We start from the raw sequence: 15,483 nt of genomic DNA, 5'->3' as shown, positions 1-15,483 counted from the left end.
AACCTGTTACTGCTATGGACGAATGGTATAATGATCAAGTTAGACGATTGTCAGCAAATTTTCATCGTTATCCGGAAAAAAGAAAAAGAAAGTCAGGAAAAACAGACATTGATCTAGCGACAGTTACAATATCGGATTTGGAAGAAAGTGAAAGCGAGGAAGAAAATTTAATATTCTAAGCATTAAACTAGTGAAATGATTACAAAACGATCAAAATATTTACAATTACGATCTAATACTTTTTCAATTAGCAATCAAAAAAAGTATTAGATCGTAAAAGATTCTATTATTTAGACACATTTTTTTCTTTCGCTTTTGAATGAAAAAAGTGAACGCTAACTTTTATTAAAAAATACATTGAATGAAAAAGCAATAGATAGAAATATCATGGGAATTTGATAAGGTTACTTAGATGAGAAAACTTACTTAATAAGAATTTAATTATCATTCTTGTTTGTGATTGTGCGGGTTTTCGTGAAACATTTTCATTTTCGTTTAACATGTGATCACGATAATGTTTTTGTCATTTTTAATAGTTTTTTATAACTGTTTCAAATTTATAGATTGTTTTGTTGGAGTTTTAAATAATTTTTTTTACTGTTAAAAATTTATAGAAAATTAAATATTCTAGTTCTTTTAAACAGTTTAAAATATGTAAATAAAATAGAAAATGAAATAATTAATTAAAAGAAGATTATATCAAGTTCATTGATTTTACAAAAATACAGCCGTTTTAATACAATATAATAATAGTAATAATGTAAATTATAACTAAAGCTACTTTACAACCACTGAACGTAAATATTATGACATCTTATGCAAAAATGAGACTTATTATATATGTTATTATAAATAAGTTAAAATTTTTTTACGTTAAGTCGAGCCCTGTAATATAATGTTTTTTATTTAAATCTTAATGCAAAGTTGATAAATATTGTCTTACCAGTTTGAGTAGGCAGAGGTGGCACTAAAAACGAAAGCATAATACAAAAACAAAAATTGCAAATATTTTTTAAAATAAACTCATGTGGCAAAGTTGATATATATAGCCTTACAAGTTGCAACAGTTAAAGAAAAAAAAGCATAGTAATAATAATAATAAAAAATACTTAAATCAATTTTCAAAGAGAGAAAATATATGTCATTACCAACTGGAACAGATGAAATTTGCACTAAAATAAAGAAATAGGCATAATAAACTAAAATTAAATTCTTGTATTAATTTTCCAATTACAATCATTTTTAAAAGTTTACTTTATGCACCTTACCAATTTGTTCAGATGACGATGGCACTAAAAAATAAACATAAAATACAGCATCGTCTTAAAATTATTTGGTTGTTAAAAAGTAAAGATATGTAAACCTTACCAGTATTAGCAGAAGAAGATAAAACTAAAAAATAAAAATACATAACATCTTGCAATTATATTTGTAAATTATTTGTCGATACTGGAAAATATTTATTTAAAATCAATAAATTCTTATTGAAAATATATGACATTACCAACTGGAACAGATGCAAGTGGCACTAAAATAAAAAATAAAATCTTGTATTTATTTTGTAATAACAATCATGTTGAAAGGTTTAGATTATACCTTACCAACTTGTTTAGATGATGATGGCACTAAAAAACAAAAATATAAAATACTATAGCATAGACTTATATGATAAAAAAATGCTATATGAAAAACCTTATATGAAAAAATTGAATAATATAGCAAAACCTTAAAAATAATTTGGAAATTAAAGTCATATATGAAAATAAAAATATAAAACTCTTACCCATTATAACTGATAAAGTTGATGCTAAAAAATAAAAATACAATACACAACATAATCGTGTAGTTATTTAATAATTGAAGCCATACTTAAAAATTATTTGTAATTAACAATATATACATATATATATATATATATATATATATATATATATATATATATATATATATATATATATATATATATATATATATATATATATATATATATATATAAACTTTACCAACAGTTACGGATGAAGATGATACTAAAAAATAAAAAAGACAATACACAAAACAACCTTGCAATTATTTTATAATTAAAAAAATTACAATATTTGCATGTGATTTGAGTTTTTTTATTTTTGTAGAAAATAATGTAATATGTTAGTATTTTATTTATTATGTTTTAGTATTTCAGTATTTTATTTATTATCTTAAAAACTTCTTTAAACAATGTTATGTATATCATCTTCAGCTTAAAACAAAACAGAAGTTAATCATCAACCTGCATCAGGGTACATCTCAAAAGAAGGTAATAAAATACTACTTATTTTATCTTCATCTTCAATTAGCTTTGTAAAGTCTAAATGTGATGTGAGAATAAATTTTTGGTGAAATGGACAGTATATGTGCTGGAATTAAAATACTTAGTGATCAATGCTACAATATTCATATATAGCCACAGTTAGCCTTAACTGAATTTAGGTTTTCTGAATTGTGTCCAAATTAATTTCAACGTTTTCTGAAAGAGTATAGTTTACTAATCACTATGTATATAGTCCACCAAATCAGAAAACTCCTATTAAGTAATTATGGCATTTTAAAGATTTTTTCGCGCCTTTTTTTCGCACCTTTTATTTTGCGCCTTTTTTTGCAATTGTTTTACACCTTTTTTTGCTAGTGTTTTGCGCCATTTTTTGGTCAGTAAAATTTTATTGTAAAAGTTACAATTTATTGGAAATGAATAATACAGATGGTATTGTGTTATATTAAATAGTTTAAGAGTGGATAATCACATAATCGGAATGTTTTAAATTATCAAAATATTTACAAATATAAAATTAAAAACTATTTCTTCTTAAAATGAATCACTAAAAAATATCGACATTTAGATCAACATGTCCAAGAGAAACAAGATGTTTTCCATTATAAGAACTTAATGCCCTTACTAAATTATGTCCATAGTTAGAATTATTTGCGGACACCTTGTACCGGTTCCACGAGGCAGTTTTGAAGAGTTAGTGAACACTTTCTCCTCATTGCTCCAAATAAACTCCAAGGCCCATTTTTTTTGTTTTACAGAATTCAGATACATAATTTAACAGAATATGAAATTTTGGTGTTAAAGTAATACCATGTTCCAACATCAAATTTTTATAGCAGGCTTTAAAATTTTCGATCTCAGATTGAAAGTTTTCATCAAATCCGGATCCAAAGCAAGACTCAACAACTAAATTTAACAACCTTAAGCATTCTCCAAAAGACTTTAGTTTAATTGGCAGCTTATCATTAAAGACTTACCACTTTTTAAGAATTTATAATTTGCAACTGTTCGTAAATCTTCTTCATATTCATTTCCGACTAAATCCGCTCCATGTTATCCATTACATGGTTGACAGTTCCCTTCATTATATGAAGCTCTGGTAAAACAAGTCTATCTACGAAAAATTCAAAAATGTTTCCATGTACTAATACAGGGTTTATACAATTCTTAAAATGTTGTGCATGCTTAGATTTTGAACCAGATTTTTTGAATTTTGTATAGTTATTTTGACAGCTCTCGAAAGTTCTGTATGGAGCATTTGTTCAAGTTTCTCTTCTATCCCACTCACATACATAACCGGGATGAATTGAACTGCTACTTGGATACCTATCAAAATTTGACTAAGTTTTATGTCGCATACCCCAATGTGCTCAACTTTTTCAAGATTTAATTTTTCAAATAATATTTTAATGTTTAAATATCTTTCTGGGATTTCTGGAGCTACCAGAAGGAGAAATGAAGCATTTACTGACGAATCTTTAAATATTTTTTTTAGACCATCTTTATAAAAAGACCTGCAAGCTGTTACCGGTTTTGTTTATGGTAATCTATTTCAACTTTGCCGTAATTTTCAAAAATTTCATTGAGATTAACTTTATTTAAACAAAATTTGATAAAACCACTTCTCCCGACAACATCAATTTTTAGCAACTGATTCTTAGAATCAACACATTTAAGATCCAGGAGTAGTTTAACAAAAAGAGTAACATCATTGCAGTACGCTACTGTAATATTTTTATATTCTAAAGTTTTATCTTTGTTTTTAAATTCAAATAGAATATTTTCTTTGGTAAATAATGAGAGAAGATAACTGTCCAAATCAGAGACACAGTAAAATTGGTTGTTTTTGGAGTATTCTCAGACCCAATAGATAGTTTCAGTTTACTACCTCCTGTCTTCAATGAAATGGTGTTACCACTTTCACTACATAGCTTTTCTTTAAAAACGTGAGAAGCCATTTGTTCCTTGACATCTAAATAAGTTACAAAACTTATGGTAACACCATTTCATTGAAGACAGGAGGTAGTAAACTGAAACTATCTATTGGATATTATATTATTCTTAACATTTCTTTCACTTATCTCTCTATTAGTAACGCAAATTAATACGGTTTTCCTAATACCTTGATATCCAGATGCAGCTGATATGTTATTTCTGGAAAAAAAAATTACATTTACGAGCTCGTTTTCTATAGAACATGGTATACAACCTTTCACAGTCAAATAATCAAAGTTATAAAAACGTATAAAAAAATAGTCATCTTTGACCAGTCAATGTCAAAATTAATTTTCTGCCTGAGATCAACAACATTTGTTCTTTCAACTATACCCCTACACCTTAAAAAGATAAAGATATGCTAGTACCAAGCAAAATGAGATTTGATTCATTTATCAAATCTTATTTCTTTGAGTTTAACAAGGTATCTAATTTTTCAGTTATGTGAATGGTTTTACGTTTATGACATATATACTTTTTATTTATATTTATTTAGTTAAAGACCATTAAGTATACCAACCTTGGACACAATCCAGTAGGGTATCGATCATCAGCAATGTTATAATCCGAAAACAACTCTGAAATTTAGAAATTATATGGCTTTGGCTGTTTATTTTCATAAGACTTTTGCGACCACAAAAAAGACATACTTTTTCTCTTTTCTGTTGATGATCTAAAATAGTCTGAGGATGTGATTTACCGAATCTTAACATTTTTTTAAACAAAGTTTGTTCTATGATTGTCTTTTACAATTTAATTTGTGGCAGAAAAATGGCGAATTAAAGATGATTGTTTATTATGGCGATATGGCGATATATGGCGAATTATGATGATTGTTTATTAAAATGGCAATTTAAAGATGATTGTTTGTGATTAAAGATGAAAGACAAAAACGGCGCGAAAAAATCTTAAAAATGCCATAATTATTTAATAAGAGTTTTCTGATTTGGTGGACTATATACATAGTGATCAGTAAAATATACTCTATCAGAAAACGTTGAAATTAATTTGGACACAATTCAGAAAACCTTAATTTAGTTAAGGTTTACCGTGTAGCACATGAATTAAATAATATAAAATTTTGAAAACGTTGAAGGTCCTTTAATTGTACCATTATAATTCATTGAAGTTAATTAACATATGGAAAAAATATGATTTTCCGTTATCTCAAAGATGAAATGAAAGTTTAATGTGAATTTAAATTTTTGGCAAATACTACAAGTGCCGAAATACTATAAAGTGTAAGCTTACAAATATGCTAGAAGTTATAGAAAGTATATTTAAATTGTTTAGATTATACGAGTTTGATCAACTTCTACTCGGTTATGCAATAAATTGATGATTATGAAAAGGGCTTTAATATATGCAGTTGTGCGATTTGTCAGTGTATTTATTTATAGATTGTAAGAAGAAGGAAAGTGAACTATTCAATTTGATTAAGTTATTTTTTATATACAACAATAACTTTTTTCTTCTTTTTTGCATTTTACAATTTTAACTTAATGCATTATTTTATTTTCAAAAATTTTAAATTTTTAATAGTATAAATAAATTTTAATAATTCTTGCATTTTCTTCTCATTTATTATAGTAATTTATTGTGGCAATTCGGAAAAAGTATTTGTCCCATATAGTATAAATTTTTCCTATATAGTATAAGTAAAAGTACTTTTAGAAAATTGTCTTTTAAGGTCAAAATTGTTTTATTATGTTTAAAAACAGTTCCGGGGTTAGGAAGTATCTAAAACATTTTTTGACACTCGGCGGAAACGCCTCCATCAGAATGCATTTATTATGTTATTAATGTTATATATCCCCCGCGTAAGAAAAGTCAAAAACCTATTTCTAAATCTATTTATGTTCCTCGTGGCATGGAGCTTTAATTGCAACCGGACAAAATAATATACTAATATTTGGATGCTGTTGTCATTGTCTTTATTAATAAAATTCTCCTATCCGGTGGAGGTTAAGATTGTTGTCGACTTAATTATTATCGGGTCTTTAAAGATATTTTGCTGACCAAAACAATTCCATCAAACAATCTGGTCTCTAAATTATCACATAAGTTGAATTCAAATAATAGAAGTTTTTGAAGGATGCATGAAAATTAATTATAAATATGTATTTTTCAGATTTTGTTTTAATGCAAAATAGTTTGTGCAGAATATTTTACATAACAAAATATGGACCAAGACTAATTTATTTTTTTATTTTATCTCTCTAAAATCACGATCGCTTGTCTAGATTAGATAATCGATTTTTTTTTTAAATAATGAACCTCATAGTTTAATAATAGTCTGTTCTATATATTTTCAAAATGAAAATACGTAGAACAGATTATAATATTAAACAGGTTATTTCTCCTTCGAAAATAGAACCCGCTCTATCGGCGAAGGAAAGAGTCCATTCAGTAGAATTGCTATAGTCAAGATATCGCTGAGGTCTGCAATGCTACGACCTTGCAAGTACTCTATTTATTAGGGTTCTAGTTCCTAATTTTATGCGAGTTTGTATGTTGTTTTAAACAAAGTTCAAAAGAGTTTACTTAATTTAGAAATAAGCTGTCCAAATTAAGCACTAGCGTCAATGATTTAACAGTTTGCAGAAAAGCCATAGCGATTTCGTTCTATAAAAATTACAGCATCGCGATTACTTAACTAAATATTAGGCCGGGTGAATAAAAATGAGCAATTGCTTTTACTCAATAATTGGTCAGCTTTATGTGAATATAAACTTAAGCAGTTTTGCTCAAACTTTTATTCGCGTAAAGTTAAGCAATTTACTCAATAGTTGTTCAGTTTAGTAATCACTATAGTTTTTATTCAAGTAAAGCTGACCAATTACTGAGTAAAAGCAATTGCTTATTTTTATTCACCATATTGGTGAATAAAAATAAGCAATTATTCGGCATATTGCATTCGAAACTAAGCGCCCCCGGTTTATAATCTATATATCAGAACTTACCGCATTACAGAAAAAAATCCAACTCCGATTGCCAGTGATTAGTCTAAATATGACGTTTTAGGAGAATTAAAAAATCTGAATACTTAAAATGCTAGGATGGTCATTAAATAGTTTTACCGTTTGAAGCTTTGAATTCAATTGTCCCACCACATCAGAATGGCTATAAAACTATGTGCGATAATGAAGATTACTTGTAGTCTGATTTGTTGTGATGTAATGATTCGTCGGACGGTGAATATAATAATGATTGTTAGGAATATATATATATATATAAAGAATTGAGAAAATACTGTCACCCTATTTATATTTATAATTAATCAGGGCTGTTTCAAGGTGACGGGACAAATAGAATATTATTCCATTGGGCTATACCCGCAAGAGATATCCATTTTGTCAGTCATGTAAATTTATTAAACGTTTTTGCAAATGAAAGGCTCAGGTATTGAATTTATAATAAAATTAAAAATTTTTTAGGGCGCACAGTAAATTACCTACACCAAGCTAGGACAAAAAAATTTGTCCTGCAATTTGATTGCTAAGAATGCAATCAATAATATTTTTGTCAATCATTGATTAGTTATGCATTTGTTGATTTTTTTTTAAGTTTAAGGAATTATGGTATTAAAAAAGTTAAATACGTAATAAAAAAAAATACTTAATTTTAACACCTCATAAATTATATAATAAAAATTTTTGGTAAAAAATATTACTAATTTAATTAATTATAATGAAGCTGTTAATGTAAAGCAAAAAAAAAAAAAAAAAAAAAAAAAAATATATATATATTTATTTGTAAAAATAACCGTTTTTTGGAAGCACTTTTTATCATCACAAACGGAGATTCTTCACTTTACACCATTGTATCAAAACTCACCATGTTACTTTGAAATTTTTAATTTTATTTCTGAAATAAAATTAAAAAATTCAAATTATATAATATTAATAATTTTCAAATTTATATATACAACAAGAGAAGTGGGTGAGTGAGAATTCATTTCCAACCCCAATTTGGTTAAACTGTAACTTAACAATTATTTGTGTTCGTTTTTGGTGAAAAACCAACTATCTGTTCTCAAAATTATGCTTTGTAAGCGCTTTTTTTTTTGCTATACTAACAAAAAAAAAAGGGTCTTGTTAGTACTTTTTCGTACTCCCTGAATGGATTTCTAACTTTTTTCGGTCTTAAAACAACTTTTTTTTTCAAAATAACATAAAGCTGACCTGACAATGGTAAAATTATAAACTACCAAGCAAGAGTATATATATATATATATATATATATATATATATATATATATATATATATATATATATATATATATATATATATATATATATATATATATATATATATATATATATATGTGTAGAATATCACTTAACAAAATTTTTTTTTTCGTTTTACACTGTGTTTCATCAATAAAGACTCATCAGAAATATATATATATATATATATATATATATATATATATATATATATATAAACACACACACACACACACACACACACACACACACACACACACACACACACACACACACACACACACACACACACACACACACACACACACACACACACACATGTGTGTGTAACATTTATTAAAGTATGCATAAAAACTTTTTTTACAAATGTAGCTTAATCCAAGAAACAGTCCAAACCATAATAAAAGGTCATGAAGATTTTTAGCATGAACACTTTTAGCTGGTATCAACGACCTGCAAGATGTGAAAGTGGAAAAGATTGCATTGTATTTTTTTTCAAGCGCAAAAGAACACGACTTTTAAATTGTTTTTGATTGAACCAAATATTTTCAACAGGGTTTTTATTGTTTGATAAAATAAATTCAATGAAAGCCAGTGAAAACAAACCGCAATCTACACACCCTTCTTGCTGCTGCACTGGTAAAACATTTACTTTGATCATGGATTTATTGTAATTTAATAGACTACATATTTGCTTCTGTGTAGCTAAGGATAGATGACCCTGAAAGTTACTGCCTAGTACATTTATTTCTCCATATTTACAACCATATGTGCTAAGAGCAAGCCAATGATTGTTTCCATTATGAATAACTTGAACAAATGGTTGCGAACCTAGAGCTTTAATAAATAATTTTTGTCCTAATATTGGATATTGAAGCCCATTTGATGCTAAATGACTTTTTTAAATCAAGTTTTGGAAACAATGTATTACACTATCAGATAACATTCGTTTATTTAAAAGATCTTCTAAATCATTACTTGAAGGTAGTGGAACATTTGAAATTTCATTTTCGGTGTTGCTTTCAGAAGACATACTTTCAATGGTTTTGTGGGTTGTAAATGTCTTATCACCTGTTATTTGATCATCTGTAATGATACACTCTTGTATTGGTGCTTCAGATGCAGTGTAATTGATTTTAATGTTAGATGCTGAGTTAAACAATTCAATGTTCTTACCTACTCGATGCGCAGATACCTTTTTTTTAATAATAGGCAGATCGACTGTTTTTGCATGATTTTTAGCTACATAATCATGTGAATGCGTTGTTCTAACTGGTAAGTCTTTTCCTTTATTTCTTGCTTGATATAGATTTCCTAAAACATTTGAAAGCATTCCATGGAGGTAATTAATTTCATCCAATGTTTCATCAAAATCAAATCTTAAATTTTTAATAGTGCTAAGCATTTCACGCACTTCAGAGGGTTTAGAAGGTTTTTCTCGTTTAATTCTACCCAATTTATTTGATGGTAATTTAGTATAAACACTATTAACATAATCAAGACTAAGTTATACAGGCAATCTCCATTTTTAAATTTACATATAATTACAAATGATATTGCCTGTATAACATCATATTCTATGACTATATCTTCATGCTTGGATTGACATTTGAATCATTTAAAACCATACCATTTTTAATTATATATAAATTTAAAAATGGAGATTGCCTATATAACAATGATAAAGAATGATAAAGAATCCCATGACCATGCTTCTGGAAATTTTTTAAATACTAAAAAAAAGTGTTTACATAGGTAACATGATCAAAACCAGTCTTTACAAGTACAACTCGGCATGGTATTTTCATCCCCAAAATAAAATATGTAGCCTTCTGTTTATCTAAAAAACTATTTATTGAAAATATTCCATGACTTTCCATTTTTACCCCATTTATATCCGACCACATCATTTTATTAAAGAGTGTTAAAAGATTGTTTCTTTAACAGTGTTAAAAGATTGTTTCTTTTTACTGTTTAACAAAATGAAGTAGTCGGTTAAACAAGTATTCAGGTACATCAACACTGTACTGTTTATATCCATGACTTATTTTATAATTAGAATAACTTAAAAGAAAGTAAATAAAAATCTTTAAGCTAATACAGTAACAATATAATATAAATAAATTACAGTAATAATATAAACTTCTCTTTTTTTAAAAATAAATGTTTTGACTATATACTAGGCATAATCAGTTTCAAATTAAAACAAAGAAAAAAGTCATTAGAATTTAACAAACTTCCAGTTTAACAATTTGAAAGGCAATTTATGGTAAGAAAAGAAAGGCTAATATATTAATGATTTTTTAAATTTATTAATTGATTTTTTATTAACTAATTAACTTTATCTTAGGTGCCCAAAGAATTTCTTAAAGTCTTAACACAGAGCACAACAGAAGAGCATTTAAAGAAGTTCACATTTCCTTCTTAATCAATGGCACAAGACTTGTCCAGAGGTAGCTTTGAACCACAACTTTTTACAATTTCAAAAAAAAGAGGGAAAATTAACACACCCTAATGCTATGGTCTAAACATGTATTTTAATAATTAAATGGTTTTAACAAACTTTTAAAAATAATTATTTTTTATTACAATTTTTACATATTTTTTGCTATTGAGCTATAGAACCATTTACAGAGAAATTTATTAAAAAATTTAAAAACATTTACTTAAGGTAATAATAAATATATAGTATGAAAGTATATACTAACTGTTTAAATTTGTCAGCAAAAAACTCTTCAATTGATAAGGTTAACATTCCAGTAATAGATGAGTTTTTGTGGCGCTGAAGATAAGTGTAAGGAAGGATGGGTAGGAGTGAGCCAAGGGTAAGAGTGAATCGTTGATCCTACAACTAAAACGAGAAATTAAAGACTTAAAATTTTCACCAAGTACTTACATACACATTGTTGTTAACACAATCCAATTTTTTTACCGCTTCTTGGTCCGGGTGTCTTCGTAAACATTGTTATCCACTCTTTTCTCTGCAAAAGTAAATTTTTTATATTTTATGAAACTTCTTTAATGAGCATACCGGCTGTTTTGAGACATTAAATAGTGGTTGAAAATTTACTAATAAACAATGCAGTTTTTAGAACAAAGTATTTTACATGCATAAACCACGTACTTATTGCACATTTAATGTTTTAATCCAGTTGCACAGTTTGGGGAGGAATGAGCCATTCCTTCACGGGTAGGATTGAACCGCAGGTCACTAATACTTCACGTTAAAAAAGTTTTGACTGCAGCGTAAAAACATATTTACGTTTGACTGTAATATCTTAGTATATCATTAGAAAACTTGTGTGCAACATTATATTTATTTTTACCATATGTTATAATGCCTCGAGTCTATAAAAGAACCACTTCAAAAGCAAAAACTTCCAGTAAAGATATGAAAGATGCATTAAATTTAATCCAAAAAGGAAAAAGTATTAGAGAAACTGCAATAACTTCCAAAATACCCTATCCAACGCTTCGTCGTAATTGGAAAAATTTTTTGTTTGATGAAAATACAAGACTTACCCCGAATTATTATGTTAAAAGAATATTTACAGACAAGCAGGAATTAGAATTAAAGGAATATAATTTGACTTGTTCAAGAATATTCTATGACCTTCCAATTAAAGAATGTTGGTATATAGCTTTTGAGATGGCAACCATTAATAAAATTAGTATTCCACAGAGGTGGCACAAAGACTCAATGGCAGGTATTGATTGGATGAATAATTTTAGAAAGTGACATCATGAACACCTGAAGGATGTTCTCTCTCTTGGGCAACATCATTTAATGCCCATAATGCAAATATATTTTTTGATAAATTAATTAAGAACTTTTTACTAGATCACCAGCATTTGCAAATGGAACTCGGATTTTTTACCTTGATAAAACTGGAACTATTACTGTGCAGAACCCACAAAAGGTATGTTAATCTTCAATAATAAATATATTTTTCATGACATTTATTTCTTATATAAAACATCTAAATATTTAGGTTCTTGCAAAGAAAGGTGTGAAGAGTGTCTGCAAAGTCACAAGAGAAAGGTTTAATAATCCTAGAAGATGATTTGTGTGCTTGTGGTATATATCCTAAAGAAGATGACTTTGTATTGATTAAATTTGTAACAGCAAAAAAAAAGTTGTTTTATGTTGGAAAGGTATTATGTATAAACTCTGTAAAAGAAGAAGTTACAACTAGTTTTCTTCGGAAAAAAGGTGATATTTTTAAGATGCCTAATTCACCAGATATTGTGACTATCCCTAGAATGGATGTTAAATTATTGCTACCTCGGCCAACTTTTTCTGGAAAAAGTAAAAGGCAACATTGCCATTACAAATTTGAGGTTGTATTTGACTATATCAGTATTTGCTAAATATTATTTTTATTGCCAATATACTATATACTAATATACTACTTTCATTACATATAGATACTTTTATTATATCTTAATATTTAGAAATAATCATTTGTAATGGCAGAATTTATTGTTATTTATGTTACATTATTACTTAATTATGTTATGCTTAATTATAAAGTATTTGTTACTTAATTTTCAATAAATTAGTTAAAGAAAATATCTAATTTTACTTACCTAGTAATCAAAGATAATGGCTCACTCCTACCATTTGCTTAGTTCACTCCTACCCATTCATGGGTAGGAGTGAACCAGTAGCAACACCTGCGTTATTGTTCAAGTTATTAAAAATCTGAAGATATTTTGATATTTCATGTATTACTATTAGAAACCTAATACATTAGGCTCCTTATGTTATACTTTTTCTACTTTTGGTATTCTTGATATAATCGATTTAAAAACAATGGCTCACTCTTACCCATCCTCCCCTACTTAAAAGTTTCATTTTGTCTTTCAAGACCATTATTGGTATTTAGATTGACTGACAAACGATTCTGGAGATAGGCCCATATCCATCTCTTAATCAAATGCAAAATAATGTTTAATATTTATAAAATAATTTACAAATTTTAATACTAAATCCAGCCTAAAGTTATGCTATATTCTAAACTATATGTTATGATCAGTGACAATAATGAGGAAAGTCATTGTGTCAGGAATTTATGATCAAGCATGTAAAGATTTGAGCATCTTATATATATAAAAAAAAACACTTAATCATTTAACTTCACAAAATTTAAAACTAACTTATTGTTATTAATATTGTTTACTATTGAATGTCAAAAGAATATATTAAACATCTTGCAGTTTATAAATGCTAGACAGCAAAATCCTTTGAGCAGCTTTAAATATTCAGAACCATGATAAAATAAGCAAGCATGATAACACAATTATTATGACACAACAGATGATTATAATAATTATGACGTGGTTTTAATAAACCGTGTTATGAACCAGACTTTAAATATCAAATAGAAATTGAAATAAACTTACTTCTTTGTTGCATAACCAATAATTAGTTATATACTTCTTAAATTTATGAAATTTACCATCCAACCAAAAATTTGAAGTATTTAGTTTCTTAATTGCTGCCTCTATCTCATTTTTATTTTGCGCTCTTGCAATGCGTCGCAGTATTGAAATTATGCTTCCTTGAAAATCTGAACAACCATTTGTTTTTTTGGAAAGCCATCGATCCCATGCTTGCTCTCTGTGGAAATCACATATGATGATATGACAACCTTAAAAAAAAGATAAATTGTGTAACTCCAAATTAATTCAATAGACAGTAATCAAAGTTACAGACACTAAATATATTTACCTGAAAAAACAGTTTCTAATGACTCAATTCTTCATTGCAATAGTCTGTCATACAAAAAGAAGGCTGAAAGGATAAATTCCAATCTTTTATAATATTAAATGCTTCAGCAACAGCATTTTTCGTTTCATTTTCAGTGACAAAAGTGGCTACTACTTGGTAATCTATGTTAGCCTTTACAGTTAAAAAAAATAAGGGTAGGAATATCTTGTAGTTCTGTAAGTAGCATCAAGAAGTAAGATTTTTTCAAAATTTTGATTTACAGTGACTTCACATTTTGGTCGAAGTAAGACTTTAATGAATGGATCACTTTTTTTTCATTCATCACACTTTTTCAAGAGACATTCTTGATCAATCATGGAGTACCTATAAAATTACCATACACAAATTTAGCACTATATTATAAACATTGAAAAAAAAAGAAATGGAGTTAAAACTTGAAGGTTTTAGTATTTATTAGTTACCAAAATATACAGTATCAAGAAGACGCTGGTAAAATTTGTGATGAATTATGACAGTGAAGCATAGATTATGACAGTTATATCAGTATGTAAGTGGAATACAAGCATGAAATAAAAAAAAAATTAACATGAGATAAGGGAAAAGAAGATTGATTGGTTTGGAAGATTATAAATTGTTGCTCAAATACAAAAACAAGTAAAGAGTAAAGGTATAATGAGTTATACTCATTATAACTTTATAATGAGGTATTAATGAGGTATAATGAGTCATAACGGTTGCTTAGAGACATTTGAAAAAAAATTTACCTTAACTTTTGTCTCATTTTAACAATATGCGATCTTATAGTACTAGCACATAGATAAAATCTCCTATTATTTGGAGGAAAGTTTTCATTTTCAAAAATATCTTTGACAGCAAGTCGAAGAAGGCATTTCATTTCTCTTATGTTATATATTCCTTCCTTCGCATACTCTTCTATTTTCTGAGAAATTTGCGGATCAATTGTTTGAGAAATTAATTCAGCCTAAAAATGTTTTTTCTGTTAATATTTTTCAATTTAGAATCAATATATATCTGTCCAACTGGATGTTTATCATGAGAGGACAAATCATAATGACAACTACAATAGTTCGACTATATTGTAATTCAATTAAGGTTGAAGTTTTTAGTTTTTGTCTTAAAAGTTTTGAGGCATTATTTTTTTCGCCATACAGTTTTTTGTGATATCTAAATGTAACAATAAAAGACTTAAAACTTTTTGC

The 15,483-nt window shown here is 27.3% G+C and overlaps 1 long non-coding RNA gene across 1 annotated transcript in view; it reads right to left on the bottom strand.

Moving 5' to 3' along the window:
- Window positions 1-15,483, bottom strand: part of LOC136092357 (uncharacterized) — a 40,654-nt gene that overhangs the window by 5,457 nt on the left and 19,714 nt on the right. The window contains exons 5-16 of the long non-coding RNA XR_010644369.1: window positions 15,028-15,448; window positions 14,264-14,626; window positions 13,936-14,183; window positions 11,462-11,510; window positions 11,238-11,380; window positions 1,784-1,807; window positions 1,602-1,625; window positions 1,505-1,528; window positions 1,369-1,392; window positions 1,269-1,292; window positions 1,149-1,172; window positions 944-967 (exon numbers count right to left, since the gene is read on the bottom strand). This is a non-coding gene — a long non-coding RNA (uncharacterized LOC136092357). The remainder of the gene's footprint in view (window positions 1-943; window positions 968-1,148; window positions 1,173-1,268; window positions 1,293-1,368; window positions 1,393-1,504; window positions 1,529-1,601; window positions 1,626-1,783; window positions 1,808-11,237; window positions 11,381-11,461; window positions 11,511-13,935; window positions 14,184-14,263; window positions 14,627-15,027; window positions 15,449-15,483) is intronic.

This window comes from Hydra vulgaris, chromosome 15 (assembly GCF_038396675.1).
Source record: "Hydra vulgaris chromosome 15, alternate assembly HydraT2T_AEP".
NCBI lineage: Eukaryota > Metazoa > Cnidaria > Hydrozoa > Anthoathecata > Hydridae > Hydra > Hydra vulgaris.
This window is presented reverse-complemented; position numbering and strand designations above follow the sequence as displayed.